Source organism: Tursiops truncatus, chromosome 3 (genome assembly GCF_011762595.2).
Source record: "Tursiops truncatus isolate mTurTru1 chromosome 3, mTurTru1.mat.Y, whole genome shotgun sequence".
Classification (NCBI taxonomy): domain Eukaryota; kingdom Metazoa; phylum Chordata; class Mammalia; order Artiodactyla; family Delphinidae; genus Tursiops; species Tursiops truncatus.
Genome location: NC_047036.1, coordinates 113,887,319 through 113,901,192, shown reverse-complemented (window position 1 = coordinate 113,901,192; position 13,874 = coordinate 113,887,319). Strand labels below are relative to the sequence as shown.

Genomic DNA, 13,874 nt, shown 5'->3' with positions numbered 1-13,874 from the left:
TTCAGACTGGTCGGGTTCAGTATTGGAGTGATTTAGCTATTGCCCCTAAACATATGGCCACTTCTTTATTCAGGTTCAAGGGCATATTTTAGTCTCAGACAAAGCTGTCACAGGACCACCAGTAGATGGGCAGTTAATAGAGTGAATGAGTTAACTGTTAGTGAACAAGTGACTTCCCATTCCCTGGAGTTATGGCCTTTCTTGGGTCATTGGGGTCAAGAAACAAAGGACAGGTGAGACCAGGATGCATGTACAACTGGAAGTGATTTGATGTCATAAATCACATTCACAAAAATCAGTTTTGGCAAAAATATATTGCAGCCCAGTCCCATCATCATCAAGGAAATCTGTAATAAATAATCAGCGTCCTCCAGGGGAAGTGTTCACCCTTTCACGGTGGATCTGAAGCCTGTGCGGAGCACTGACAGCAGCAGGGGGAGGAAGGAGCGTGGGTATCAGCTCTGTCCTAGATGCCCGGTGTTTGTCTTTGGCTTCCATCAAACAAAGCTTGCTTTCTGCTTCTGGGCCCTGAACAATCAGAAGCTCCTAGAATGGGGGTGGGGATGTATGTAGAAGCCTCTGTCTCTGTAGCAGGACTCTTCCAGTGTCCTGGTACCAGGGACACCACTCAGAGCTTTGTGACTCCCCCAGATCAAAGATAAAACCCACAGGAACGCAAAGCATCTTGAGATGAAGGGATGTAAGATGTTACATGGCAGTAAATGACTCTACATTCAGACTCTACAAAGCATAACTCACAAAAGATAAGGAACAGAAAACTCCCCTCTGGGAACAGGCAAGTGGAGGCCAGCACCGCAGCTGGTTTGAGAATGTGGTAGAGACCCTGCCCCTCGACATGGCTTCTGGGTAGTAGAAGGATCACCCTTATCATTTAACTTGCCCTGATGTCACATTCTCCTGGCCAGGAAAACTGAAGGAGTCCAGAAATTCAGCAAGTGTTTATTGAATTCTTTCTTACTCTGTGTCACGCATTGTGCTAAGTCCTGGGGATACGACAGAAGACGAAGCCCCAGTTTTCACGGAACTTACAAGGAAGGTAGACAGATTACAAAGCAGTGTCCTTTCATTAAAATAGGTGTTCAGGTAAGGGATGTTCGGGGTGCCGCAGGACCCAGAACAGGGCCTCCTCAGCCAGTTTGGAGCTGTGACTAGTCTTCTTAGAGGAAGCGATGGTTCACTGAGATCTTAAGGCTGGAAGGAGTCGCCTGGAGTACGAATGGAGGTGTAAAGTATAGAGAGTTTATTCATCAGAGGAAAGAGGGGGGCCGAAGAGATGAAACAAAGCACAGACCCTCCTGAAGGAGCCGGTGAATGTGTCACTGTGGCAGTGTCTCATGGAGACTGGGGACAGGGGGTTAACTAGACACAGAAATGAGGCTAGAAAAGTGTCAGGGGCCACTTTTCCGGGGCCTTGAAGGCCAAATGAGGGGGTTGCACTTTACCCTAAGAACACTGGGGGTCTTATTAAGGACTTTTATTTTTTTCCACTGGCTTACACTGGCTGCAGGATGGGCGTGGTTGGGCAAGCCTGGAAGCCTGGGGCTTGTGTTGTGGTTGCGGAGATGGATAGGAAGCAGTCTGAAGTGGCATTCAGGAAGTCATAGCTGGACTTGGTGACTGTCTCAATTTCAAATACAGAGAGTCATTTTAGCTTTGAGCTCAGCAGAGGGACATCTTCACCCTCGGGATCCCAGTGGGACTTGCAGTTGCTCTTGCCAGCAGCTTTGTGGCCTCAGCCTAAACCAGAGGGACCCCGTCGTTTGTGAGCGCCTTTCCTTTCTCTGCTGTTATCCGTGTAGACAGATGAAGGCTCCTGGGGTCCTGGCTGCCAGTTTCTAATTTTGCCTGTAAGAAGGGAAACGTCACCGTGGCTGACGGAATCTGGCCAGCCCAGGCTTCCGGTGGGCCATCTCAGCTTTCTCTCCCTTTGGAGGGGAGAGCGGTTTGGGAGAGCTGTGAGCAGATCTGGAGTGGTGCTGGGGACCTGGAAACTCAGAAGGGGGCAGGAGTGGAGGTCCCCGCTGCTCCAGGTTCTGGCCCTGGTGGGTGTCTCCTGGCTGGGCCTCTTTTAATAGGACTTCCTTGACATCTCTCCCCCTGCACCCACCTGACCAGAGCTCAGACGTCAGGGCTGGGACTGCTCTTGTCCTGGCAGAAGCTGCGCGGCCTGACCTCTGAGGGGAGGGTCCTTGGAGTGGCCCTGGGAGCCCTGCTCACCTTGCTCGCTGGCATCAGCCCGGCTGTTGGGAACAGACAAACAAGCCGGCAAAGCCCCGTCTGCTCTGCTCCTCCTCCCACGACGTTTAGTTCATTAACAGCTGTTAAACAATTAGCAAATGGCTCATTTCTGTCTAGAGGCAGAAGAGAGATGCAGAGTGAAGAAGCGCTGTGAAGGAGGATGGTTCCCCCCTGTTCTGAGTGCGCGCACGCGAGGGAGGGGGAGAGAGAGCTTGCCTTACAGTGTTGGCATTTCTTTCAGCACCTTGTTGCTGCGGATTATATTATTTTCAGAGTCGTCTTAATAGTTTCAAACAATTGTCACCAAGTAAAGGTAATGTTTGAAGTTCTTGGCAAGTGGAGACTCTGTTGGCCGGCATTCCCCACAAACAGGCTGTTCTGAGGGTCAGAGCCAATCCAGGGCATGCATTTGTTAAGCCTTCTCAAGACAGCGTCGAGCTCGGTATGTCTTCTTAGTCTCCCCAGACTTTTATGGCCCTGCATCCATGACAGGCGTGGGTGGTTTTCATGTGCGGCTCCTCATCTTTGCTTTCTGGCTGAGTTGAGGCTGTCGGTGTTTTCAGGGACATTTTTAGATAGCCCGGCCTCCATAGAACGTGCTGGGTGAGAATTGTCTTCACTTGCAAATGGCTCATTGGCAAGGGTCTCACTTCAGACTAAGCAGAAGAGAAGATGATTGGACGCTGAGGTGGAAGGCTTGCATTTGCACATTTTGTGCATCAGGAAACTGGAGCCCGATGGCCATGGTCATGGCCCCAGGAACAAGAGGTGTAGCAGAAATTAGGCAAGGCATTGGCTACTGCCATCTGGGCAGCCCTGTGGAGGGCCAAGAAGTAGTAAATACCCCACCCACATCCTGCATTTTCTCAGGTGGTAGGGGGGGAGAAAAAGGTCGGGTCGTGTTCCCAAAGACCACATGGACACCAGTGGTCTGAGGTGGGAGTCGGGTCATAGACTTCACTATTTTGATTTTCTGTTGCTTAGAAAAAGCTAACACAAGAGGTGTTATGACGTTGGAGACGTACTCAGTGGCATCTAACCAACTCTAAGCAAGTTTGTTTTATACATTAAACAGTTGGAGGTAAGGGGACAAATTCCCCATGGCAGATGCCCCAACTTTGCTTTGCCCCCTGAGGCCTTGTTCATTTTCATTGTCCTTTCTTCAGTCTGCGGTAGCCAAACATCACTGGATGATGAGAAGCTAGTGTTCATAGTACGAAGACCTTCAACTATTAGTTTAAATAGAGTTCTTGCCCTTGTTTGGTTGTCATCCCCTTTTCTCTTTCACAGGGTTTTTGGAAGGAACAAGTATAAATAATATTTAAGATGTTTACTGTGTATTAGTTCTGGCTGCTCTAGCAAAAATTCAAACGGAACAGAGGCTTGAACAGGATACAGTTTTATTTCTCTCTCACGTAGACATTCTAAAGATAAGCAGCCTGGGGCTGATATGCTGCCTCCAGACTGTCAGTGACCAGCATCCTTTACCTTGTTGCTCTGTCATCCTGACAGTTGGAACTGTTGAGCTTCTGCCTCTTGGTCCAAGATGGCTGCTGTGCCCCAGCCAGTAGGAAGGAGGTGAGGGAAGAGGCACAGTCTGGAAGTCATGTGCCATTTCTGCTCACATCCTACTGGCCACAACTTAGTCACAGGGCTACGCAGAGCTGCAAGGGAGGCTGGGAAATGTGGGTTTATTCTGGGTAGCTCTGTATCCAGCTAAAATTTGAGAGTTGTGTTGTTATTAAGAAGGATAGAGTGAATATTGGAGTAATCTAGCCGTCTCTACCATAGTAATATTTTAAATAATGACAGTGACAATAAGATGAAAAAAATAGTACTCCATTGTTGAACATGTATTAGATACTGTGATATCATACTAAGTGCCACAGTATTATTTTACTTCCTCGATTGTTCCATCTAATTCTCACAGTGAACCTTTGAGGGAGGGGCTATGAGTAGTCTCAAAGAGGAGAAAGCGGAAGCTGCAAAACTTTGTCCAAGGTCAACACAGCTCTTAGCAGCAGAGTAGATATTGGAACCCTTGTCTGTCTGGTTCTCGAGTGACAGTCGTTACTTCTACGAGGGAAATGCCATCTGAAAAGTAATATAAAATACCAGCTGTATCATCAGGATGCTTTTGATTTCAAGTGACAGAAACAGAACTCAAACTTGGCTTCATCAGAAAATGAAGATTTACTGGCACAGAAGGCTAGCAAGTATACTGGGGTGGGCAGACCTCAGAGAAAGAAGGGGAAATTCAGTGTGGAAATCCTTTCTCATCTTTGCCCATCTCTGCTGGGCTTCATTCTGCCAAGAGGCTCTCTCCCCTTTGCGGGGAATATGGATTTTGACAGCCCCTGATTCATTTGCTTCTAGCCTAGAAACTGCAAAGGAACTTGTCAGTAGCTGTGTTTCAATCCCAGGGAAGGATTCCAATTGGCTGTTTTTGAATCGTGTGCCCATCCTTTAATCAAATACTATGGTAACATGACCCTCTTTACCCCCACCCTTCACTATGATCAAGGGTAGTATTTTTTACCAGAAGGAGAGGGAAAGAGTACTGGACTGAATACAAATTTTAAAGTAGTGTACTGCATAATCACCTTTTAAAATATCAAATATTATTAAGTATTTGTGTCCTTAAAGGCTTCAGCTAAATGCCGCTAGCTTTGGAGCCTGTAAGAATGTATTAAGGCGTACTGTGTTTCTAGGAGTGGTAGGCAAAAAGGAGCATATAATACAGGTCCATACCAGACGTGTTAGTGATCTAGTTAAAGAGAAAAGGAAGTTCATGCAAAATAAAGTAGATTCAGCACCACTTTAATTCAGAAATCTTTTCAACCATTTGGCCTAATGTTATAATACTTCCTTCTAATCATGAGACACATCTGTCCTCAGTTCTGTTAAGCATTTCTTTCTTTTTGGAACATGCCAAGATAACACAGTCTTTTTGGCTCCCGAGGATAAACTTTCAGGTAAAATGGTTATTGTGACATTTTCAGAAAGCACAGATGTTCAAACACCGTCCACGGTGAAATGCATCCTCAGAATTTACATGGTCTGTGTCAACACGCAGATTAGTTATGAAGTTACAGCAGAAGGAAGCAATTCAACTAAGTATTTTACCACGTATTTCTATGTTGTATACACAAACATGTGTTTAACCAAGATTTGAAGAATAGGTTTTCATGTCTTCTTCTCAAATGCCCTGAGTAGAATGCCATGTAATTAGTTAGCGCTTTTGTTGAAAGCACGTTAGGAAGAATAACCTTCTTGTTGTCAGTTCTGTTGAATGCATAATTAAACCATTTGATAAAGCAATTACCTGAACATGATTATGCTCATCCTCACCTAATCAGGAGATGAAACGAAGGATTAGGGAAAAATTGCAAAGCACATGAGATCTCTGCCAACCAATCCTTTAGAAGAGAGAGGGGTCCCTGGCCAGAATGAATAGGCACAGTGCTATAAATCTAATTAAATCATTACAAAAACTTTTAATGAAGTTCAGGTTCATGTTGCTTTTGTTTTTCTTAAACAAATAAACAAACAAAACATTCCCTGTTGGCTTACTGCTCAAATGAGTACAGTCAGACTTATTTATGACATTTCTTCCAAGAGAACATTTCAGTACTAGATATGGGTAATGCTCATAGAAGCTGATCTCACTTTCTATGCCTTGGGCTAGGACCTGTATGTTATGTCAGAGAATGAGGAAATATTTAGCTGGGTTAGAATTTACCATGAATTGATACCATAACTGCCTATTGAGAGATATGACTTAAATGATGCTCTCCCTTTTACCGTAGCAAGTTGGTGGTTTTTTCCCATTCTAAAACAAATGAAACTTTTTTTTTTTTGCGGTATGTGGGCCCCTCACTGTTGTGGCCTATCCCATTGCGGAGCACAGGCTCCAGACGTGCAGGCTCAACGGCCGTGGCTCATGGGCCCGGCAGCTCCGTGGCATGTGGGATCTTCCCGGACCGGGGAACGAACCCGTGTCCCCTGTATCGGCAGGCGGACTCTCAACCACTGCGCCACCAGGGAAGTGCCAAATGAAACATTTTTGCATCTTTATATACAGCGCGTGAGATAGAAATACTTCATCCTTTGGCCAAGGGTGGCACCTTCCTGCGATGCTAGGTTCTGTCCAGTGAGGTGCTCAGAACAGCAGACCTTCCGCAGCAGGGAAGACCCTGTGTCCAAAAGAACAGTTTTCCCCAAGTTCTTATCGAAAGGCACTGGGGATTGCTTTGGGATGCAAACCTCCCCAAAGGCAGGCTATGCAGTGGCGGCCAGGCAAGAGATCAGATGAAACCGGAACCCAGGGACCCTGACCAGATTGATCAGATGAAGCTCCTTTTAAGGGTTTATTTACTTTCTCCTCTCCTAGTAGAGAGACGAAAAGATGCTATTGGGTATAAGTGGGGTGGGGCTCCCCAAAGGTGGCTCTGAGCAAGACCTGCTACATCTCTCGTGTCTTCCACTGTTTCCTGCTGGGAGCTCTCCAGGGCAGCCACCTGGCCCATCGTAGTAGCACCCCACCACATGACCCAATTCCCTGGCACCAAACCAAGCAAAATAGAGGTGGAGCAGAGAGGATTCATCAGTCGTTTCTTTTGAACTTTAATGCACGTAACGGGATAGAATGGGTTGAGCCTCCCTTACCCACACCCACCTCTGCCAGAAGTGGCGTAAACGCCTTCCTGGGATTTCAGGTCCCAGGCTCTGCCTAAGCACCATCTCCTCAGTGAAGCATCCTTGAGCTCTTGGTGCTAGGATAAGCCATTTCTTTCCTCTGAGCTACAGCAGCACCACGTGCATAGTTCTGCTGGAGCATTCATTGTACCACTCTAGAACTGTCTGTAGATAAGTGTGTATATCCATCCGTATGGTGAGCTAGAGATCCTAAAAACTATCCTTTAAAATAGATGAGCTTGTCAGATGTAAGAGAAGTCCCTGGTTGGGGGCTAGGGAGAAGGAAAACCAGAGTGGATACTGACCACTTCCCAGTGGGTGGGGAGGTAAAGGGCAGCGGATCTAACCAAGAGGTTTTGGGGTAACTGCTGCCTGCAGACTGGAGATAGTGCCTTAAATGCTTACAAGGTGGGAAATTGCAGCTGAGATCCCACACATAAATCCAGAACTTTCAGCATGCTTGCCCTGAGTTGAAGGGTGGGCTTGGTTTTTAAAACAATAACATTCACCTCGAGTTAAAGGGTGGGCTCGATTGTTTTTAAAAAAATTAAATATGCCTGTTGGTAAAGTGAGACAATAACACTTCTCGACTTCGTCCTGGGCTCTGGTTAGAGAGGGAAAAGATGACCTGCGAAACTTTTTAACAAAGAACCTGCATTTATTCAGATAAGGCAATTGTGGTACACAAAACCTTTGATGACTAATACAGGACACAGATGTAAACCAATCAGAACAGGTAACTGCTGTTAAGGTGTCCTGTTGCTTACTGTGTGAATAGCAGCCCAAGTGTGTGGTTCCAGTTTACCCTCTTTGTGTTGGAAACCTGAATTGTAAATTGACTTAAAGTGGCCCTGGCTATGGGATGCTCAAGGGCTCCTGGAAGAAGCATGTGTAAGTCCTCTCTGGAGGGCAGGACCATCAACTCAGGCTTTACAGGATTCCCTCAAAGTGCCAAACATAACTCATAATTCTTTAAGGCATAGAAGGAAATAAGCCACCATGAGCAAGAGGCAGCACAGATAAAAAATAGCAGAGTTAGACCCCCTAAAACGTTGAGAGATGGATTTTTCAGGTACGGAATGTAAAATCAGTTGTTCAAAATGTTTAAATGAAAAAGGTGATTCAAAACTTCAGCAATGAATGATATGGTAGAAAAACATACCAGATCATTCTGAAACTTCTAGAAGCGAGAAATACAATCATTAAAAACACATTTAATTAGTTAATTTATTATTTTTTTCAAATATTTAGATTTTATTTCATGATAGGCTCAAAGCAATTAACGTTGTGTATTTAGTAGAGTTTTCCAAGGTAATTTAATAACCTGTCTGAAGTCATAAGAAATTAATTTCCTCATGGTATTTTTTTACATGGTAATTCAGTACTTTTATAGATTATGTACCATATGAAGTTATTATAATACTACCGACTATATTCCCTGTGCTGTACATTACATCCCTATGACTTGTTTATTTATTTTATAACTGGGAGTTTATAATCCTTCTCATCTATTTCACCCATCTGTCTACCCACTTCCCCTCTGACAACCCCTAGTTTGTTCTCTGTACGTGTGAGTTTGTTTCTGTTTTGTTGTATTTGTTCATTTGTTTTGTTTTTTAGATTACACATATAAGTGAAAACATAAAATATTTGTCTTTCTCTGACTTGTTTCACTAAGCATAGTACCTTCCACTTTCACTCATGATGCTGCAAACGACAAGATTTCATTCTTTTTTATGACTGAGTAATATTATTCCTCTGTGTGTGTGTGTGTGTGTGTGTGTGAGAGAGAGAGAGAGAGAGAGAGAGAGAGAGAGAGAGAGGGAGAGAGAGAGAGAGAGGGAGAGATCTTCTTTATCCGTTCATCTATCAGTGGTCACTCAGGTTCATTTATCTTTGCATAAATATCCAGGAGTGGAACGGCTGGATTGTACAGTAGTTCTATTTTTAATTTTTTGAGGAACCTACGTACTGTTTTCCATAGTGGCTGCACCAATTTACATTCCCACCAACAGGGTACCAGGGTTCCCTTTTCTCCGCATTCTCACCAACACTTGTTATTTGTTGTCTTTTTGAAAGTAGCCATTCTGACTGGTGTGAGCGCTGTCTCATTGTGGTTTTGATTTGCGTTTCCCTGATAATTAGCGATGTTGAGCATCTTTTCACGTGCCTGTTGGCCATTTGTATGTCTTCTTTGGAAAGATGCCTATTCAGGTCCTCTGCCACTTTTTTTTTTTTTTTTTGCGGTACACGGCCTCTCACTGTTGTGGCCTCTCCCGTTGCGGAGCACAGGCTCAGGACGCGCAGGCTCTGTGGCCGTGGCTCACGGGCCCAGCCGCTCCGCGGCATGTGGGAACTTCCCAGACTGGGGGCACGAACCCGTGTCCCCTGCATCGGCAGGTGGACTCTCAAACACTGTGCCACCAGGGAAGCCCCCTCTGCCACTTTTTAATCAGATTTTTTTTACTTGAGTTGTATGATCTCTTTATATATTTTGGTTATTAACCCCTTACCAGACATAACATCTACAAATATCTTTTCCCGTTCAGTAGGTTACCTTTTTGCTTTGTTGATGGTTTCCTTCAATGTGCAAAAGCTTTTCAGTTTGATGTGGTCCTTTTTGTTTATTTTTGCTTTTGTTGCACTCGTCTGAGGAGACACATCCAAAACAGAAAAAAAAAACCTGCTAAAACCAGTGTCAAAGAGCATATTGCCTATGTTTTCTTCTAGGAGTTTTATGGTTTCAGGTCTTAGTCCATTTTGAGTTTATTTTTTTATATGGTGTGAGAAAATGATCTGGTTTCATTCTTTTACATGTAGCTGGCTACTTTTCTCAACACCACTTATTAAAGTGACTGTCTTTTCCCCATTGTATATTCTTGTCTCCTTTGTCATAGATTAATTGACCATAAGTGCATGGGTTTATTTCTGGGCTCCCTATTCTGTTTCATTGATCTATGTGTCTATTTTTGTGCCATTACCATACTGTTTTTGATTACTGTAGCTTTGTAGTACAGTTTGAAAACAGAGAGTGTGATACCACCAGCTTTGTTCTTCTTTCTCAAGATTGCTTTGGCTATTTGAAGTCTTTTTGTGGTTCCATACAAATTTTAGGATTATTTCTGTTTCTGTGAAAAATGCCATTGGTATTTTGATAGAGATGCATTAAGTCTGTAGATTGCTTTGAGTAGTATGGACATTTTAACATGATTAATTCTTCTAATCCATAAACATGGAATATATTTCATTTTACTTGTGTTGTCTTCCATTCCTTTCATCAGTGTCTTATAGTCTTCCAAGTACAGGTTTCACCTCCTTGGTTATATTTATTCCTAGGTATTATATTCTTTTTGATGCGATTGTAAATGGGGTTGTTTTCTTGATTTCTTTTTCTGATAGTTCATTATTAGTGTATAGAAATACAACAGATTTCTGTATATTGATCTTGTATCCTGCAACTTTACTGAATTCATTTATTATTTCTAATAGTTTTTTGGTGTAGTCTTTAGGGATATATATATATATATATGTATATACTATATATACATATATAGTATATATATAGTATCATATATATAATTTAGGGATATACATATATATAGTATCATGTCATCTGCACATAGTGACAGTTTTATATCTTCCCCTCCAATCTGGATTCCTTTTATTTCTTTTTCTTGTCTGATTGCTGTGGCTGGGGCTATCAAAACAAGGTTAAATAACAGTGGCGAGACAAGGCATCCTTGTCTTGTTCCTAATCTTAGAGGAAAAGCTTTCAGTTTTTCACTGTTGAGTATAATGTTAGCTGTGGATTTGTCATAAATGGCCTTTATTATGTTGAAGTATGTTCACTGTCTACCAACTTGAGAGTTTTTGTCATGAATAGATGTTGCATTTTGTCAAAAGTTTTTTCTGCATCCTTTGAGTTGATCATGTGATTTTTATCCTTCATTTTATTAATGTGGTGTATCACATTGGTTGATTTGTGGATGTTTAACCATTCTTGCATGCCTGGCATACATCCCACTTAATCATGATGTATGATCCTTTTAATGTATTGTTGAATTCAGTTTGCTAATATTTTGTTGAGGATTTTTGCTCATACGTTCATTGGGAATATGGGTCTATAATTTAATCTTTTTGTCATGTCTTTGCCTGGTTTTGATGCCAGGGTAACGCTGACCTCGTAGAATGAGTCTGGAAGTGTTCCTTCTTCTTTAGTTACTTGAAATAGTTTGAGAAGTATAGATATTAAAACTCTCTTTAAATGTTTGGTTGAATTAATCTATAAATCTGGTCCTGGACTTTTGTTTGTCAGAAATTTTTTGATTGCTTATTCAGTTTCTTTACTAGTAGTTGCTCTGTATAGATCTTCTACTTCTTCTTGATTCAGTCTTGGAAGATTGTATGCTTCTAGGAATTTATACGTTTCTCCTACATTTGCCAATTTGTTGCCATATAATTGTTCATAGTATGCCCTTATGATTGTATTTCTGTGGTATCAGTTGTAACTTCTCTTTTATGTCTACTTTTATTTATTTTGGGCCCTCTTTTTTTCTTGATGAGTCTGGCTAAAGGTTTATCTATTCTTATTATCTTTAAAAGTACATTTTAGTGATGAAAACACACATGTAAACTCCTTCACTATGGGAAAAAAACTAGGATTCCAGCTCCTTATTCTAAATTTTGCAGTGAAAAAGTAATTAAATCCATACTGTTTCTGTACAGATAATATTTCAGGGTAACCCTAAAGGTCTATTCAATAAGGGAAAATTATTTACAGAAGGAGTATAGCTAATAAATGCAGAAGTAACACTAGAATTAGAAAATCGCCATTTTCAGCCCCTAAAGATATAGCTGATGTGGGCAACAGTCAAGCACAGGTGAAACCATTAGACAAAGGTTGATGATTAACTTCGTGCTATTACCACCTGAGTCATTGGATGAATCATAGAATCACTTCAGTGAGCAGCTGGCATTGTTTGTCCTCTGGTGTCATGTGGTGTCTTCTGGTGTCACAGTCATAGGTGTGCTTCATAGGCATGTGAAGTATTTTTGCCAAAAAGAATTAAACCTAAATCTAGTCAAGCCTACAGTGCTGACTTCCGTTAACAGAACGTGCAGGGGTTGAGGAATGTGTTAAAGGAGGCCACGCAGAGGCAAACAGACAAATTCAGAATATGACGTGTGTTGGGGGTGTGTGGAAAAACTGGATCCAGTTTCTGCATGAAAAAAGGTGGAGTGGGAGACATGGCTACCAAATGTTTTTTGAACACTGGTTGAACCCAAATTGAAAAAAGCCAACAAAAACTTTAAAAGAAAAAGATGTTTTGGGGACTTTAAGGGAAATTGATTATGGACTGAAAATTAGATGTGTTGATAGCATTGTAGTTGAATAAGGAAAACATACGTTTTTTTAAGAGATACATTGTGAAGAACATAGAGGATTTGCTTTAAGATAAGATAATTTAGGTAAGATCAAGCAAATGTGGCAAAATCTTGAAAATTATTGAACGGAGGTTATTGCCAACTGAAAAAAATGCAAAACGTGGGAGTTGTGAGTTAAAGTTTTATTTGGGGCAAAATAAAAACTATAAGCCTGGGAGACAGCCTCTCAGCACTGAGGAACTGCTCTGAAGAGGTAAGTGAGGGAAGTCAGTATAGATGTGGGTTTGGTGAAGGAGGATACAGGCAATCGAGCACACATTTTGGCTGAAGGTCGCTGCTAGTCACAAGGAGCAGATGTCCATTAATGATTTTAGTGCTTTTCTAGTTATGAGAAGATGCAAGAAATTGGGCTCATAAAATCTTCTCCTGAAAATATCTGACTATCTAAAGGCCTTTTCTGCCAGTGTTTCCCAGAGCACAGAGGGCCTCATTCCTGATCTCCACCCTGAACCCCTTTCAGGGTGTGTTGAAAGTCAGCGACTGCAGTGGCTATTGACTTCATTCTTATAGAACCAGGTGGCGAGCGACAGTGTTTAGCTGACATTATGGAGATTCATGGTACTAATTTCTCTACTTTGGCACATGTTCAAAATTTTTCCTAAATTAAAAAAACTACGGTCTTTGAGGGGAGAAATTACCTCCTGCTAATCTTACTATCTCCAGTGTTGAATGCTGAAAATGAACATGAGTGGAGGAAAGGAAATTATATTTGCAGGATGGTTTTAGGAGAAAAGTGATAAATTTGTAAAAGTATAAAAAATACATACCTCATGTATATAAATATAAAACCTAAAATTGTGTACTTCTAGGAAAAACATAGAAACATCTGTGTGACCTTGGATTAGGCAAATATTTCTTAGATAAAAAACCAAAAGCATGAAGCATAAAATAAAAAAATGATACTTCAAAAAAATTCTGCCTTTGAAGGTCACTGTGAAGAGAATGAAAAATGAAGCCACGGCCTAAGGGCAACATATTTGAAAATCATGTATCCAATACAGGGCTTGTGTCCAGAATATATATAGAACTCTCTAAATTCAATAAGTGAAGCAACAGCCCAATAACAGTGGGCAAAGATTTGAGCAGGCATTTCACCAAAGAAGGTATACAGGTGGTAAATAAGTACATTAAAGAGATCAACATTATTTATCATTGAGAAGATACAAATTACAACCACAATGAGATACCACTACATGAGAATGTTGAATGTTAAAGAGACTGGTCATATGAAGTGTTGGCCATCATGTGGAGAAGCTGGAACTCTCACACGCTGCTGGTGGGAGTGTAAAATGGGCAACCCGCTTTTGGAAAACAGTTTGGAAGTTTCTTTAAAAAAAAAAAAAAGAACCTACCATATGATCTAGCCATTCTATTTCTGGATCTTTACCCAAGGAAAGGAAAGAATACGTCCATAGGAATACTTGTTCATAAATGCTCATAGCAACTTTATTTTTAATAACCAAAAACTGCAG

The 13,874-nt window shown here is 41.9% G+C and overlaps 1 protein-coding gene across 2 annotated transcripts in view; it reads left to right on the top strand.

The window, feature by feature from the left end:
- Window positions 1-13,874, top strand: part of SPOCK1 (SPARC (osteonectin), cwcv and kazal like domains proteoglycan 1) — a 548,887-nt gene that overhangs the window by 409,800 nt on the left and 125,213 nt on the right. The window lies entirely within an intron of this gene.